General features: G+C 52.9%; 1 protein-coding gene and 1 long non-coding RNA gene across 4 annotated transcripts in view; one reads left to right on the top strand and one right to left on the bottom strand.

The window, feature by feature from the left end:
* LOC144115717 (SH2 domain-containing protein 4A-like) overlaps window positions 1-18083 on the bottom strand; it is a 336736-nt gene that overhangs the window by 255455 nt on the left and 63198 nt on the right. The gene's annotated exons all lie outside the window — the stretch shown is intronic.
* Window positions 1-18083, top strand: part of LOC144115719 (uncharacterized) — a 122314-nt gene that overhangs the window by 41932 nt on the left and 62299 nt on the right. The window contains exon 1 of one of the 2 annotated variants that reach the window (XR_013311518.1): window positions 7453-7544. The exons of the other annotated variant lie outside the window; for it this stretch is intronic. This is a non-coding gene — a long non-coding RNA (uncharacterized LOC144115719). Of the gene's footprint in view, window positions 1-7452; window positions 7545-18083 lie in introns of those variants that run through there. 2 annotated transcript variants of the gene reach the window in all.

Below are 18083 nucleotides of genomic sequence, written 5' to 3'. Positions count from 1 at the left end.
TGGTGTCTAAATGAGCAATTTCGTTATTCTAACGGAGGAGTCAGCGTCACTACTCTCAAAGAGCTCCTCGCTCAATGGTATTTGCCACTTGTTGATCACATTGCTTTCGCGCTGAGAGATACGCGGCGGCGGGCTGCCGCTTATTCGCTCCATGTGTCTCCGGCCGGCCGTCGCGCCGCCAAGACGTTTTCTGCCGCGCGAACATCGTCGAAAAAAACGTCGCATGTATCCCGGACATAAAGCAGTTTTCTTGTCGCGTTTTTCGTCCGGTCACTAAAGCGGGTTCATGTCTTCAGGCTTGCGCGAACTGCAAACCCCAAGTGGAGGCTGACGCCGCTTCGGTACAGCTGCCTTCCGAGCCGCTACTTTCACAACAGCGTTTGTCGGGTCGTCATCGTCACTCTTGAGGGGCCATCGTGGACTCGCTACGAGCGTCGGGCCGACAGCGAGGGTCGCTGTGCGCTGACAAGGCAATAGGGAAGGTGCGTGCGGAACATTGTTACAGTGACTGCAGAGTTGCATGGGCTTAGGCCTCAAGGATGTGTTGAGGCGGAAGCAGATGTACTACTGAACGAAGAGCGCTCACCCTCGCCATTGTTCGGAGCAGCGGTGAGCTACGACAGCCCACGAGAATAGGGCGTCTGTCGATACATCACCGTCGAGTTCAGGGAGGCTCCTGGCTGACTTAGTATAACGCGAAGAAAGTGTACATGACTTCAAAGACAAAGCCTTGAGTGATCTGTGGCCGAAAGCGAAATCATCGATTAGTTTCTGGGAGCAAGAAACTGGCATTAATGGATCGGACCTCGGAAACTTGAGACGCCTGTCGCCACCGTCGTGCCTCAAGCTATGGCACGCAGATCACGCCGAAAAAAAAAAAAAAAACGCGCTGTGCTACAAGCAAAGCCGCTGCTTGCTCTCTCGCTGGGTGGTGTGTTAACGCGCCGTTGTCAGAACGGGAAACTTGATTGCATGCTGCCTGATTGGTTTTGCAGCCTCGTTCTTATCGCCCCGACAGCAATTGGCGCTTCGATGCAACACATATTCCAGAATAGCTATACAATTCCCTTTCCGTAGGCACAAGTCACTGAGAACTACTTCTCAGGTGTTCGTTTGATGGCCTGGGCCAGGATAATTAGAGTATATGTGAGGCCTCCCTCCCAGAGAAATGCGGAATTTAATCGCACCTAGTCGCCACGGTGGCTCACTGGTTATGGTGATCGGCTGCTGACCCGAAAACCGCGACTTAGATCCTGGCCGTGGCGGTAGCATTTCGATAGTGGCGGAATGCTACAGGCCCATGTGTACACTATGCGATACCAGTGCACGTTAAAGAACCCCAGGTGGTCAAGAAATTCCGGAGCCCTCCACTAAGGCGTCCCTCATAGCCGGAGTCGCTTTGGGATATTTAACCCCATAAACCAAATAATCGCACTTAACTTGCACTAAAAAGAAAATATCCCATCGCGTCATCAAACGGCATGCCTGAAAACCTCGAGGTTCGAAGATCAGGCCGTGAACAGACTGGTCACTTTTGCCGCATACTTGGTTTATGGGTTTAATGCCCTAAAGCGACTCAGGCTATGAGGGACGCCGTAGAGGTTCTTTGACGTGCACTGACGTCACACAGTACACGGGCCTCTAGCAATTTGCATCCATCGAAATGCAACCGCCGCGGCCGGTATCGAACCCGCGTCTGTCGAGTCAGCAGCCGAGCACCATAACCACCGAGCACCATAACCCTTGAACGATATAGTTTGTGTCACAATCCTCCCTCCACGCCCCCCCCCCTCAAAAAAAGTATACAAGAGCGATGCAGAGGGCAATTCGATATGCAAATACGATCTGTAAATTTAGCAATGTATGAAAACACTGAAATTGAAAAATAAAAGAATGTTCTTATTGAAGGTCACTTATTGCAGGCATATTCCTGAACGAAAATCACGGGTTCTCTTGTTTAACCATAATCATTTTCTTCGGAGAGAAACAGATTTCATACGTTATAAATGGAATCTGAATAGCATCAGGCCGCATCCACGGAGGGGGAAAAAAAAAGCCAGAATGGAGCATCACGCGATAATTTTGAAGCTTAGTCATAAAAATAAAAGGGAGGAGGTCGGCCCCCACGTGACAGCGCGTGACGTACTTCATTCGGCAGGGTCTGGTATCAGCTTCCATGTGAGACTGAACAACTGCTTCAAGAGGGCTTAGCTGGATGACTCTGGCTGCATGAATTAGAGCTATTTCCCGAGTTTTCGTTTTTCCCTCTATGGCCGCAGCATTCTATAGGCGGGCACTGGCTACGAACCGTACTGAGCGCACGGATCACAGGTTCAGCAGAGTCCTCGTCCCAATTACATTTCTGGTGTGATGGCTATCCGCGACATTGGCAGTGGTGTCTACGTCTGCAAACTCGCCCGTGGTCTCAGTGTCGTCGTTGTCTGCAGACAGAATATTATTTGTTGCTTCTGTCCCACCACAGGTGGCTCCCAGAAATTCGTTCAATTGGTTCCACAAATCATCACGAGCAGCTGCAGTTTCGTGGGGCTCGCGCGATAACGAACTTGAGCCATTCTCCTTGGGAGTACAGATACCAGAATGTCGGAAGGAGTTCTGGATCGTTTCTGTTTTGATGCCGTTCCTTGCAGTAAACATAGAAATGGCACCTATAGAAGATCCAGAGTTAGCTCTCTTTTTGCACTGTCGTTAGGCCCCCCAGAAAGCGCTCTCTGTAACGAGCGTTCAGCACGCAAATTCTCTGCAACACCAGTGTAACGTTCAGCAGCAGGAAGCGAGATTCAGTGCTGCTAAAGGTGACATATCCGCAGCGGTACGCAGCCACTTGGCTCGCTCACCATCCACGTTTTTCCACTTGATCTGGCTCTTGGCCACAAGGAACCCCCGAGAGGTTCTTGCAAGCACCGAGGGCGGCGGAGACTCGCTTTTTGCGATTACCAGCGGTCGAGGATTCTTCGATATATCCCGATACGTTGGGGGCGAGTGACACCGAGCCTTGTAGCCTTGTTCGTTTCCCACTGTGGATTGGCCGTCACGACAAGCCAGCGTGCTATTTGGAAGCATCTGCCAAAGCAACACTGTATATTGCCTCTGCGTTGAAGACATCGGTATTGGCTGGCAGTCATGTCGCGTCAAGTTTGTTCCGCTCATTTGTTCACGCAGTCCACGTCTACGGTATCGCCAGTGACTGCTTTGCCGACAACCAAGGCAGTCGGGTCTGTTCGGAATAAAAGTAAAGCCTCTTGCTCTCCGCTCAGTCATGGGCCTGGAATGTTCTCTGATGGAACACCACTCAGGAAGCATTTGTACACAGCCGTCTCAGCATCATGCGCAGCAGTGCATACAAGGCTGGCATCACGAACGCCGTGCCTGTTCTCTGCCCGAGTCCTGACGTCAGCCGTGCTCTCTATAGAATGTATACTTAGTGTGCTTCTTGGGATTTCGTGCTCTTCGTCGACTTGAGTCTTCTTCTCGTCTCCTTCGGCTCTATTGACAATTTCTAGCTTCGAGGAGAAAAAGAGGCTCTGCCGTTCCACGGCGGGCATCCTCTATAGGTAGCACTCACCGACGTCGCAGCGGCCTCCATTTTGTTGTCTGTGAAGCAATGGGAAAGGCCGCCTGCGTGTCTAATGAGATTACCGTCTCCTGCTCTGGCCAGCACTACTGAAGCCGCGCATTGGACAATAAAATGGCGCCCGTGACGTCATGTGAATACCCCTTATACAACAAGGCGACAAAAGAAGCATGCAAATTGAGCCAATAGGTCACCGACACACCGCACGTGCGACCTGCGTGGTTCCGCTGAGCCAACTGGCGCAAACGTGCTAAAAACGAGTAATCTGCCGGCTAGGTGCGGCGTCACCTACGTCACGCAAAATGCGCGTCGTCAATGGTCAGCGCGCGCCGCGCAGCCCTCGCAGGGCCATGCGGGAAAGCTGACCGGCACAGGCATGTTGAGCGGAAGCCAGCTTCCCGATGTAGCCGTACTTTTGCTGCGCGCTTACACTGTAGCTTCATAGTTTTAAAAAATGGTTTGATAAGCAGGCTAATTTGAGGTAACCGAGAGTGACAGAGACGGATTCGAGTGTACTGAATGCGAGCGGAGACTCCTTTGCTACAACTGTCGTGTTAAAGTGCCCTCTTACAAGTTCTTGGGCATGAAGCATCCCACGAAAATTGTAGTGCGTTCGCTGTTATCTAGTATTTCGTTACATCCCTGGCAATGAAGTCGTGTCGCAAAGCTAACCTGTTATCAGAACAGGGTGGATATGCTTTCACTTCCTGCCCGCCTACACTGGCCATCCTATCCCGTTTCTCTGTTCGAGCCGTCAATGCTTATCGACGCACAGCTCGACGTGGGGAGCCGAAAAGAAGGGCTGCGAACGGCGGAAGTCGCACCGTCCGCGTAACGCGCGCTCGCTTTCGAACGACGTGTCAGCATTTTCGCGTTTGTCTTCCCTCCACAGTTCCCACCATCCGTCAGCCAGGCCAGGCTGGGAGGAAGCAGCGGGTTCGGCTTTCCTCCAAGCCAGCCATCGCGAAGATGGAAGCAGCGGTCATTTTTCACCTCCCTCGTTCGCCACGCAAGCGCAGAGCGGGTCGCGGAAATTCCGGCTCTCGCGGTTTCGGCCAGCGTCTCGTCCCGAGAGCGAAAGCGCTGATGAATCGACGGAGGAGCGGGCGCCGGTGACGCCGGCCGTCCATTAGTCTGCAGTTTCCGCGACTGGCGCGCAGCTCCTCAGACAGCGCCGCAAGCTGGAACAGCTCTGTCCGCGAACTGCCGGCCTGCCTGTCACGTAGATTGTTAGGCGAACGACGTAGGAGAAGATGAGGGGGGCTGCTGGCAGCGCAGAAAGACGAACATGAAAAACTCGGGGCAGGCAAAGAGCCTAAAAAAAAAAAAAGAGGTGGTTGCGCGAGTGGTGTTACGCAGCGGTCGGCCGCCCGTGTCGCTCCTTCGTCGTCCCGCGGTACTTTGCGGACAGATCCCGAAATAGCGACGCGGACGCCTTGTTACGCGACCAGACGAGAACGGCGGCGCCTGGCGGAGGAAAGTGAGCGCGTTGGAGGAAGTCTTTACCACACGCCCGACGGTGACGGCAATAACCCATGCATCATTGACTCTGTTGGCGGCGTCTGGCCCGCCCGCCCACCGTCTAGCGCGGCACAATTACCCTGGCGCTCCCGCCGGCCCGGGTGACAAATTATCGCCGACGAACAGAAAGTTCCACACGCGCGTGTGCATAGATAGACACGTGCTGCTTGTACGATCCCAGCGTGTTCCGCCAGACAGGGGTTTTATTATAGGCTTATGCGCTAGCTGCTACGCGGAATTGGCGTCCCAACTACGATCTCGCGCACGCGCTAAGCTGCGGTGGCCGGCAATGCTAGCGAGAACTCCCTGGTTAATAATGGAGCGCTAATTGCAGCTGACGCCAGGCTCGAAGCCTGGCGTTGCCAACGGCGTTGGCATCTCTCGTTCACTCTCTTTTTATTTTTACATACGAACGTCCCTAAAGCATCGTCATATCATGTCACGTTTGTCCAGACCGGATTTGTGATTGGAAAGTTTTTTTTTTTTTTGTCATGTCCGTTTCTCGGTTGGTACCGTTATGCGTAAGCACTAACTGCGCATGCTCGGGAGCCAGTGTGCGCGGCCTGTGTTGGTGCACAGATGGCACGTTGCGAAGCCTCCAAGAGAAGACATCAAGAATATCGCGTCTTCTCTTTCCCCCGCCGCAGTGGCTACGGCGCTCGGCTACAGAGCCGAAGGTCGCGGGATCGAACCCTGGCCGCTGCGGCCGCATTTAGATGCAGCTGAAGAGCAATGAAGCGCCCGTGAACAGTGGGATGTCAGCGAAAGTTAAAGAGAACCAGATGGCCTGCATATCCCCTGAGTTATCTACCACCGACGCCTCCCATGCCCCACAGGCTAAACTGGAGCGGACACTTAAGCTCCGCATTAAGGGTATGACCAGATAACGCAATGGTTTGATTCCTATAGATGGAGAAGGTCATTCTCTACTTTACATCCATACCTCCATGAGAGCCCTCATACCCCTCCTGGCACAGTGGTGCGGCGATTAAGCGACGCCCCACTGCCCTGAGATGGCAGGTGCTCCCAGCGGTGGGCCTTGTGCGGGCCAGGTTGCTGTTCCTGAGCGACCAAACATTAACTGGCCACCTGCCACGGTGGGCAGTTTGCTCGCTATTCGGTGGGCAGCTTGTGATCAAGCCTCAAGGTCACGTGACCAAGGTGGGCCAACTGCCTCCTAGGTTGCTCTCTGGGCAACTCCTGCCAGAGCCATGCTAGTGATTTTTCGCTCACAACGACGACGCCGACACCGGATTTTCTGGACAACGGGGCCTTTAACGCTCTCGCGTTAATACTTCGGGACGGTAAACCGAACATAACTACTATCTTCATTTCCCCGCTTGCTTTCTGAGCTTTGATACGCATCATTTGCGCGTCAAGAAAAATGTTGCTTTAAGGCGAGTAGCTGTTACAGAACACTTCTGCAGGATCGAGGCCACGTGCTCCGTCACTCCTCGGAGCGGTCACATGAACTAAGCACCGGCGTCAGCTTTTCGCTTAACTATTCGTCGTGTCAAGCCACACGCCTATTTGTCGCAATACTTTCTTGTCGCTTGGTAGTCGTAACCAGGGAAGTGGATAGTATAAAAAATTCGACAGATTTGTTACTATAAGGTATGTACAAATGCAGACCTTGCGCGCTTGCACGCACGCACGCACAGACGTATATATATCGTCAGAGTTCCCTGTGGCGTGTTCTCTATTATTTATTTCTGTCAGGTTATCTGCCATCCCCAAATGATTAATGAAATTCTTTCCTGCTGTAACAGCGTAAAGAAAAAAAGCTGAAAAAAAAAGAGCAAATGCATTCCCCCAGGACTGCTGGCTGCTTTCGTGCCTGTACCTATACCTATTGCTCTAGAGCACGCGCGTACAAAAGTGGAAGTGCACGCAAACCCTTAAGCGCACTCTAATGTCGTCTGCTAACTGCGCAGTCCTGCCGGAACATGTACTCACTGGCACACACCCACGGACACACGTAGACACATACGTACACACGCTTACTTGCTTGCCTGCTTATGTTGTCACACTACAGAGTATACTATGCTTTGTGAATGCCAGGACGTACGCGATCTCAGCACTTATAAGGCGCTTCACAGGAACAGATAAGTCGTTGTATCGAGCTGCGTTAACGCCCAGTCGCTCTGTATCGGGGAAGCTCTCTGCCAAGAGCAAGGCCTGCTGCGCCACTGCACGTGACACTCGGAAGGCCATAGGACCGCCCGCCTTTCGAGAGGCCGCATTAATAACGGCGGGGCAACGCCGATGCAGATAAGATAGCGCCGACAGCGTCGATTAACGGACTGCGGGGGGGGGGGGGGGGGGGGGGAGGCAGCAGAGCCCAAATGACCGCGAACCGGAAACGAGCGGTGCGCACCTCACAGCAACGGGCACGCCATCCGTCATTATGCGCCATCATTCGTCCGTCCAGGTAGGGCGACGGGTGTGGGCGCTTGCTGCGCGGTCATTACAGCTGGACGGGACTCATCCGCTCCGATGGACACGATGTCGCCCGCTAATTGCACGCTGGGTGACTGAGTTGGCTGTGGTGTTTATCATCTGTCCGTGCCTTCCGTTATGTCCAATTTCTTTCGTTTTTTTTTTTCGAGAGAGATAGCTCAGCCGCTTTTCGCGCCGCATATTGTTCTCTTGAACTGCTGGGTTGTAAACGCGGCACAGTCTAAATTATTTTTTTTCCCCTATAGTAAAAAAAGTGCCAACACACCGTTATCCGACGTTTTTCATTAAGGAGTTTTAGCACAGCGTGATCTGCCTCCAGGGCGAGCTATCTACGCGTGAGCAGTTTGTGCATGAGCAGTCCTGTTGTCTTGTGCATGTGAGTCCTTGTCTTTTCGCGCTGCTTCTTATGATTAGGTATAAATTAATCCGGAGCCCTCCACTACGGCGTCCCTCACAGTCTTTGAGTGAATTCGGGAGGTTAAATCCCACACACCACACAACATACCACATGCTGATATTTTGCGCAGCCCAGTCCACTTCCTTTGATCTGGAGAGGTCACCGCTAACAGATGTCATGCACTCCACGCCGCAAACTAACTAATCCGTCATTCAGTTTAATCCGGCTCCCCTGCTTTTGGCCCCAGTGATGAAGATTATACACGTCTCGCACCGTAACGACCATTCGAGAACAGACAGTGGTTCGTCTGTATATCTAAACGTTATTCGTAACATAACGAGCGTTAACAGCGCTCCACAGCAGGACATAGAACAAGAAACATCGTGTTTGTCTGTTCTTGCTCTATGTCCTGCCGTCTAGAGCTGTTGAAATAAGCTCGTTATGGATTAACAGCTCGCCCAATCTGCCGTTCTTCTTCATAACACCTGGCTCTGTGCTATGCATCAGTATATACACCCAATTTTGCCTTCCTCAGCGTTTACCACTTCCAGCATTAAAACCAAAATGAAGAATTCAAAAATTGGCGAATTACCGGCCTTCTTCACTTCCCTGTCCATTCCTCACGACGCTACAGTTAAGCAGATTCCGCTTAGTGTATAGTGTCGTACGGCCGAGCGGTATACGCAAGAATTACTTCTCCATCGCGCCGCTGCATGGGACGAGTGATATCTTTCCTCGTCCATTCAACCGCAAGGGTTTAGTGTGGTGCCTAGTCACTACACCATGGCTATGGTGTTGGTTGCTCAACAAATGCAGAATTCAGGCTCGGAGTGCGTGATAACTTGGACCCAAACGCCAAGAAATCGTAGCTTCGATGAAAGGCCTATGTAACAAAAGAAGACTAGCGCGCGTGCACAGCGCCTGCAGCAACTCAAGCGTCATTCCTGCGTCGTGATCGCTTAAAACAAGCAGAAACCTTCAAGAAATGCGGAGGTGGGGGGGGGGGGGGGGGAGAGAGAGAGAGAGAAGAAGAATGCGCAGTAACGCGAGAAGATGGCGACGCACGTGTCAGCGCAGCAGCAATCCAACCGCGAGACCTTTCTGCCGATAGTCACGCGCGCCAACACCCGCCAGACGTCTTTCGAGGCATAACTCAGATTCCGCCTTTGTTGGCGCGGACGCGATCACGTTCCGTAACAGAACACGGGGCGTGCGGCTGTTCCCGCTGTCGCTACGAGCTCCAGCCACTGCTCTCAGGGCCACACTGTACGGTCCCTGCGCCCATTTACATTCAAATGGCCCCCACGATGGCGCAGCCACCGGTTAGCTGTCGCCTTCAGACACGGCCAGCGCGCACGCGTTGTGGGGAAACCACATCGCGCCACCCCAGTGGGACGCCGGATGGTTCGTCTCTCTCGCCTTAAGGCGTGCCGGTGTGCTCGGCGAGGTTGCGAGCCCTGCCGACCCGCCGCGATAGGTGGGCGGCTGTGGGGTGCCGTTGTTGAGCTCGAGGGTGCATGCAGGTTCGATTCCGGGCCACAGCGCCCACGCATTTCGGCGAAATGCGAAAACAACCGTGAGCCCGGATTTCGGCGCACTGTTATAGAGCCCCGCGAATGGCTGAAATTAACCCGAAGCCCTCCACTCTGCCGCGCCTCGCAGGCTAGACGCAGCTTTGACGCACAAAACTGCATTGTTCGAGAAAGAGCAACACAGCCTCGAGTACAAAGCGACAGCGGCGCAAGCCTCTGGCCGCTGATGGACAAGCTTTCATCGCGTAAGTCCGGTCTCGCGGGAGGTTTGCATGGATCGCGCTTCAAGCACGCAAATAAGTCAAAAGAAAAATATATGGCTAGACAAATTGCAAACTGTGCAAGCTTGTCTATTGCCGAGATTGGTGGCTTGCGAGTGAACGCCTTGCCAGTGTGCTGATCGAGCCTACTTCCTACTTAACTCTAGTTCTAGTAATACTCCCTGGAAAGATGTGTGTTAATGACTGCGCACAAGTGGCGTGCCAGATCTTTTCAGCAGGCGCTTGCACGTACCATGATCGAGAGTCGCCTCTTCAGATTAACTGGTGATGTTAGCGCCGCACTGATGCTAAAAGCAGGGGCGTGTGGATAGCATGCTCGCATGTTTAAAGCATTGACCTGGAGGAAGCAAGCGGTGTGGCACTGCAAAGCTTCGTAGCCGAATCGAGTACGAATAGCGTAGGTTTGCTCGAATAGCCAAAAACAGATTCCAATACGAATCGAATACTTTTACGAACATTCGGTACTTGCGTGAATGCTCGTACTTAACGAATAATCGTGCGCGAGACATCGCTTAGCGCGAGCGCCGACACCTTTAGTTACAACTGCACCGTCAAAAGGCGCAACACTGATCTGCACTAGGTTGTCTGCAAGACGAAGTCAGTGCATGCACTGTGTTACCGTCATGCCATGCATGTGAGGAAATTACCTCTTGCCACTGGTGACATCAGGCAATAATCTAGCGCCACGTCTCAGTAGATGAGAGAGGCAAGAGCTAAGTATGAGTCACAAGGAATCAAGGCAGCGTTTGCTAAACCTGCCTGAGCCCTGCAAAGTAATGAGTTATGACATCAAATATAGTGTTATCTACACTGATTCACTAAGTGTACTCAAGGCACTACACTCCAGAAATACGCAATATAGCAAAGGTCGCGAAACAAGGACACACTGAAATTCTGCTGGTTCCCAAGTCACGTCGTGGCAGATGGCAAACGAGAGAGCAGATGCGTGTACTGCAGGGGTTCGCAGCGGTATGACGAAGAAAATTAATAGTACCCCATAGAGATCGCATGAAAGTAGTGCACGGAAAATTGAGGGATAAGCGGCAGACTTCGTGGGATAATGAAGTGAACAATAAAACTACATCTCGTAGAGCCCATCTTGGCTGAATGGCAATCATGCAGCCATCAAGAAAGTTTTATCGAAGTGATGTGCTGCCTTCGCACTGGACATCTACACCTTACACACAACTTCTTAGTGAAGACAAACCATTATATGAAGTGTTTGTAGGCGATCTCACAGTAAAGCACATTTTATTCTCATGCACAGAACTCGAAGAACTCAGGAAAAAAATATTGTATTCTATTCTGCCCCTTTTCATCCATTGTTGCTCTCAAAGTAAAATTCATTTTTTTATGTTGCCAGGTTTCTCAAAGAAAACGATGTTTGAAACAAACTATATTTCTTAAAGTGCTGTTCATTTAACACAACAAATAGCATTTAAGCAATTTGTATTGGGCATGGTAACCTTAGATACTTATAAAACCCAATACAGCTAACTATAAATACCCGCATCTTGCGTGTTGCAACTTATATGGGGCACGGCAGTGCACGTACAGGATTGGTCAAAAGAGCCCGTGCCACTGGATCTGCTCCTATGGAACTACAAGGGTTCTCAGGGTTGAAGGATGAGACTTCTCACGCAGCAGAAGTGGATTTTGAACTTTGGGTGTTGTAAATGCACCACTACGCCGCCCAAAAACTGCCCCACGGCCGGAAGGCTTTGACCAGCCCTTACATATGCGTTCAGGCGAGGCTTTAATGCGAAACAAATTAGACCAAGTGGTAGCGATTGCAGCGTTGTCAGTAGTGATCTCAAGACGTAATTGGCGACTGAAACGCGCTGCACACAGTCCGCGCTAAACTCCCGAGGCAACTGACCGGCTCGCGCCTTTCGCAGACCCAGTGCGACAGGAGGAAAGCTGGGCAGAGAAACTTAGCAGCGGGAGGAGACCAGTGGGCCGCATTATCCAGAAAAGAGTTAGACTGCACTCAAAAAAGAAGCACTCGTGGGCCGACCTAGTCAACGGCGGATGCACGCTTCACGTCCGGTGTACACACAGAGACAACGTGGTACAGAAAAAAACAAAGCGAAGGCAGGAAAAAGCAAAAAAGGAAAGCAGGCAGTGGGACAAGTGTAGCACAGAGTATTGAGCTATGCTAGGCTCGAACAGCGGGAACAAAGAAAGTGCGGTGAGCCGCGAAGACGCCGCAGCGAGAAACTGGCCCCTAAACATTTGCACCCGCACGAACAAAGGCTTCCGAGACGGGAGTAACGGCCCGGCAAGCAGTGCTCCAATCAGTGACGGGTCCGCCCGCCACTCTCCGGCAACACCGCGCATTTCGAGAGCCAGAGAGCGAAGCCGTCAGGCGTGCGTGAACCGAGCTCAGATTTGAAACCAGACCAGGAGGAGGCAAGGCAGAAAGTCAGACGTATATGTGCAACGGTGGTTGGTGGCAGCTCCGCTGAAAGGCGCAGACACTCGCTCGCTCTCTTTCTTTTTCGCTCTACACCGTTGACACGTGGCGTCGAGCGGGCAGCGTAACTGTCCCAGTCAGCCACGGAACTGCTTTCTCATTGCCCTCCTCTCTTCTTGCTTTTCCGGTTCTTTCGGCAGCGAAAGCACAGTGGGGGAAAAGTAGCAAACTGAACTGGAGGAACGAGTGCGGGTGCAGGGGCTAAGGCACTGCAGGCAACAACGAGTAATAATTAGTTTTGCGGTTCTTTCACCACGACCGCCGTATTCGAGCAGTACGGCCGCGGCGCTGATGGGTTAGTATAGTCCGCTCATGATGCACTACGTCACAGCGGAAGTCTCGACCGGGGCAGCTTGCATGGCGCCCGAGGCACTAGGCGCCAGCCTCTTCCAGAAAATAGGCAACTTTTAAGGAAGGAAAGCCGCCCCCAGAATTGGCACAGTATCATATAGATGTTTGTTGTGGTCCTTATCCGCATTAAAGATGCGCGTAATATTCAACTAGCCAATCAACCATTTTCCGCGTCAAAAAAAAAAAAAGAAAGAAAACCTCTCTGGATAGGAGCGAGTCGAGGAAGAAGGAACGCGTTTGACTTTGTCACATATCCATCACCCTCGTTATACTGTTGGAGCGCAGCCGAGGACAGTTAGTGATAAAGCCATTTTATCACCGATTCCTTATCGCTGGGAGCCTGCACGCGTGTTATGAGACCCGAAACGACCGGCCCATCGCTCTCCGTCTCTAATCATGTGGATGCGCTGGCGATTGGGGACAGGGCTGCCTCCTGACGCGTACCACCAGGTGTCATGCGACGACTGTTGACACATGCTGTGCTCTTCATTTCAGGGCCCAAGTTAGAACAATGAGTTCAGCTGCTCGGAAGCTCTTTTCTTTCCCTTGGTTAGCGTATACAAGCGTTCATTTGTACTAGGAAGAACAGCAGCGGATAAAGCACGGCCTCTGGGAAGTGTTGGTTGGTCAATAACACGCTACCAGTTAACGCTCAGTATCAGCCAATAAGGAATCAATAATGACCGGTTATGGTAAAATTCACCCCCGCACCCCTCCTCCTGCATATCATGTAGGAGCACCAGAAGTTTTCATCTTCGTCACTCACGTACCCAGATATTCTGGAGAAGTGCATTTTTCAACGGGAAGTTGTTATGAACGCTATTTTTTAACATGTCGTAAGATTCCACTATAGCAATCAATATATCCGCAGGTCTCCCCTCGACAGGCCTTTACTTCTTTTGCTTTTAATGTTTTTGCGGTCATCAAAAACGTTTCCTGTCGGTTTTCTACGGCAGTATTAACAATTGCGAGCGCTAGCGAAACTTTAAAAGAATGATTTTTTTACTGTGCATCGGAAGGATGGGCCACTACCTTGAATATTCCCATTACAGTACCTTGCAATATTCCACAATTGCCTCACAATTGAAAATGATGTCCAAGAATCCTGCACTTTATAAATGTCTGTGTCTTAAAGCGGTAATTGATCGAGCTAACTATGATTAGCCTTGCCCGCAGTGAAAAAAAGATGATGCGTTGAGTGCCAGCAACCGTGCGTTAAGAACACTGCAAGTTACACGCTTGCATTGTTAGCGTACAATTCGTCAGCAACCTAGGCGACAAATCGTACAATGGGGCGTGCTCTCATTTTGCCACAATACTGCCATAACTGAACATGCCTTTGCCTCTTTGGAGGATCAGTGCTAAGCTTAATTTCAGGGTCTAACCTAGAACGTCAAACCTGTAGTACATTTCAGTGGAATATTAGGTGCGTGGCTGCCCGCCGGAATGACATCGCTCGCTCGCAGTGGCTTAAAATAATAATACAAAAAAAAACTGGCAGCGTGCCACTGAGTGTCGATCTGCTCCGAAGGTGTTTCCAAAAATATCAGGACCAACCTGAGGTACCTCTAAGCTGTCCCTCCGCCGATAGGAGGAAACGAAGAAAGCAGGGAGGAACCGCGCCCCCTAAGCCTCGCCCGCCAGAGGGAATACAAGAGCGGAGTCCCATGTCGCGCCGAAGAGGACACGCGTTTCGTACGCGGGGGGGGGGGGGGGGGGGGGGGGGGGGGGGGGGGGGGGAGAGAAGAGGTTGCGTTCCGCATGCTCGGCGAACTCGGCTGCGCGCGCTCTCAAAAGGGGCGCACGGGCCTTACCGGGCCGAATGCGTACAAGCAGGCGCAGTCAATGGACTGCGGCCGCGCGGGCACAGCGAGCGACTCGGAAATCGAAACCCACGAGGAAGCTGCCGCCGCAACAAAAGGAGCGGCGCGAAACAAAGTCGAGCGGACGCTCGTTGGACAGCGGGCCGAACAATGAGAGGAGGCCACGATGGAATGAGGAACCACGACCAGCTCCATGGGGTCTCTTCCCGGCCGCACCAGAGCGCGGTCGGCCGTGTACAGCTGTGCGGCGCCGCGGTCCGAGGAAGGCGACACGACTGTCTGAAAAAACTGACGAAACATAGCAGTGCAGCAGTAAAAGATGACACGCAGGGCAACAGCAAACAAACCAGCGGTCGTCCTTCGTGCTCTTCTTCTCCGTCCCATGTTTTACATTGGTGCATGCAAGAAAAATACCATCAAAGGTTATGATTAATATCCCAGGCGTTGCACTCTGCGACACGGAGCAAGAAGTATGCTTTCTTTCTCCGGTCGCTGGTACAACGTAGAAAAAGTCGAATCACCAAATAGTTCACCCCGCCTTCTGCACCGTTGCTTGCTCGCGCTGAGACTGAGCAGCGCCAGCGAAATGCGACATCTGGAGAGGAAGCGTTCGTTGGTGAACATGTCGGTTTTGCAACCTTTCGATCTGTGCAGCAGGCTTTTTCAGCACGCGCTGTGGCTGAGGCGCACGGTTCCCGGGACAGTATACACAGCACCAGGCGTCGCGACGCAACCCTATACTGCGCTTTCTCACGATCGCACGAATTTGAAGATGTGAAAAGGCCCTCCACGAATCGCCACACCGATTGTTGCCACTTGTGATTGTAAGGTTAACTCGTCTACGGAGCGAGTAAGGTGGCGCGTCAGGATTCGCTAGACGGGAGGTATACTCGGACCTTCCAGACTTGTTGCCAAACAACGGAGATGGTTTGCGCAAACTTGAATGACAGAAACCGCGCACGAATATCAACTGTTCGCGGTCGCTGGTGCGTCGATTGGGTCATTTTATTTACCGGCGCTTAATCAGGTGTCTCTCCCGCGGAAGTTGGTGTTTGTGCGCATGCAGCGCGGAAAACTGGAGCCTTTCCGCTATGCTTTAGAACGTGGCGTTTACTTCCCACTCGCTTCTGCGCTTCTTTCCCTCGTTCTCTTTTTCGCACTGAAAACTATACTACAAAACTTTCTGGTGAGACGCGCCGCCCGTTCACAGCATCCTGCAATTTGGCTGCGGCAAGGAGAAAACAATTGGTTTCCGAGCACCTGGAAGAACTGCCCCGGCCAGCGCCATCTATTACTTCCGTTTTTCTTTTTCATATTATAATAAACCCCTACTACTGCATCGGAAAAGGTGGCTTTGAAAGCATTCACAACAGCAGTCTCACTCACCGTTCTAACTCACCGTCAGGTTAAGGTCGGTTATGTACAGATCAGAAGCTACACTCAAGAGCTGTTCGCGCGCCTTTGTACCGGATCGGATCATTATTCTCCGGCTTTTTAGCCATCGCCCCGACCGTGACCGGTCACTGCACGGGCTCCTGGGAATCGCGAGCCTGTCTCGCGTACGCCCGAACAGCCTTGAGTATTGGTTCTCAGATTCTGACCTCGCTGCTATCCGTAAGAGCGTGAGAAAAGGCAGGGCAGAGCAACGATGGCGCCAGTGGCCCTTCGGCTCGCAGCGACTTGCAACTGGCGTCTCGAAGGAGCGCAAGCCCGAAAGCAGAACAAGCAGAATGCGGTTCACTCTGCACCAAGAGATGACAGTTATTCCCGCAAAAGGGCGCCGATACAGCGCAACGTTCCGGCCCGGAGCCACTGCGCAGGCGCTTCTTCCGTGGTGCCAGCGTGGTCAGCAGGGTCATCGGGCGGTGATCGGTCCGGGAACTGTGCTGCCGCGAGAATCGCATACCCCGCGGACGGAAGCTCCCGTTCGCCTCCGTACGCGCGGACTGCGTAAGCGCGTGCAGGGACGGCATCCACGCCCGCAGGGTGGTGCGGGACTGACCGACTGACCGCCGCGGCACCTGGGGAACGCATGCGTACTCGCCGGACACGTGTTCGGGGACGCGCCTCCCGCGGCCGGGAAGGTTACGACAGCGCGGAAGGAGAGAACGGGGCGGGAGTGCTGACGCAGCCTCCGACGACGGCGACCCGCTTTCGCGACGCGGGCGCCGCTCGATGAGCGTTCTCCCTCGCCCACTTTAGTTGCGGACGACCCTGTCGTGACCCTGGCGAGGAAGGAGCGGAACAACGCTGCGCTCTCGCAGATCATCATCCCCGCATGGCCTTTCGGAGAGCACGGCCGAACATTAATCGCATGTACTATACGCACGAGCCCGGTGGCCGCCGTGCGGTGCATCGCCGGGCTTCCCGTGAGAAAGCGCTGCGCTTTCTCCGAGCTCGGCCGGCACAGAGCCATGCCTCGTTGAAGGGGCCCTCCCAGCGCGCATTATTAGCGCTCGCCCCGTGCGACTGCTGCGAGCAGAGAGCACGCGCAGGTGTTCCCATTTGTACGTAGGCGATGTGAAAGCTAAAATGGCGCAGCCTGCCACTGGGCGTCTCGTTGGCGATGGGCAGTGTCACGAGTCGTTGCCAGTCGGCCTACTGCCGGCACATGGTGAACATGCGCATCGAACCACCCACGGTCGGACACATCCAGCGGAGAGGCAGCTCTTCCAGGTTCCCTCCACAGTCAGCATGAAGGCCCAGCTTGGGTGATGCGTCGCGGTGGAGTGCGTCACAGCTTATTCCGATGTAATTTCCCAAGCACGCAGCACAGTTAGGCGGTTCACTGAAGCGCGGCTGGGTATCGTCGTACTGCGGGGTCAGACTACGCTGTCAGTTAGGCAACGACTACTCTTCTTTGTGCGCAAATCCCTGCTATTGTATTGCACTGGGATTTATTTCCCGCACCTGGCGGTTCGATCGCGCTTCAACTTTCTCCTTCTGAAAAGGCACGTCAGATTAGCGGTTGAAGCATAGAAGACCACGTGTGTGGAACGCATTCCATCAGTTTCACGGCCTTGGTTATGCGCGAGGCAGCGTTCAGTACGTGCCAAGAACGTTGTACCGTACTGGAATAAAAAAAACCGCTAAGCCGTCGAAACACGAGCTTCGAGATTAGATCGCCAAGGTGTGATCGTCTCGAGCGCCGTTCGTCCGTTGCGCATTCCGCTGCACGACGCCGGCTCGTCTCATTCTCCTCGGGAGTAGCGAAGGAAGGCAAGAAATTCCTCCGTCCGCAGGATGCTTGAAGCAGCGGCCCCTTCCGGTTGTCTGCATTAACGCTCCCCCGCAACCTCGGCTTTCCACCACAGCTGCATGGAAGTGCAAGCCACGCTCGGAGCACAGCGCGCACGCACCTGGGGCCTGATCAAAGGAGCATACACCCGCTCTACAACCGAGCTGAGAGGCCCATGTACGTATATAGATATTGTTACGACGAAGTGGCAGTGGAAGACGAAGTGGCCTCTCGCGTGAAAGGACGAACGAAGAAGAGGAGGTTAATGCAGCTCCCTGTTCGTGTTGGTGCTCCCTGCTAGGAACTCTTTATTCTAACCTCCAACACTTGTAATTAAATGTAAATAGTATTTCCCCCGTAAGAATATCATGGACGCAGTCAACTGTCATTGGTCACCGCGGGCTGAAGAATC

The sequence above is a fragment of the Amblyomma americanum genome, chromosome 1, assembly GCF_052857255.1.
Source record: "Amblyomma americanum isolate KBUSLIRL-KWMA chromosome 1, ASM5285725v1, whole genome shotgun sequence".
Lineage (NCBI taxonomy): Eukaryota > Metazoa > Arthropoda > Arachnida > Ixodida > Ixodidae > Amblyomma > Amblyomma americanum.
Note: the sequence above shows the minus strand (reverse complement) of the source record. Positions and strands in the feature narration are given on the sequence as shown.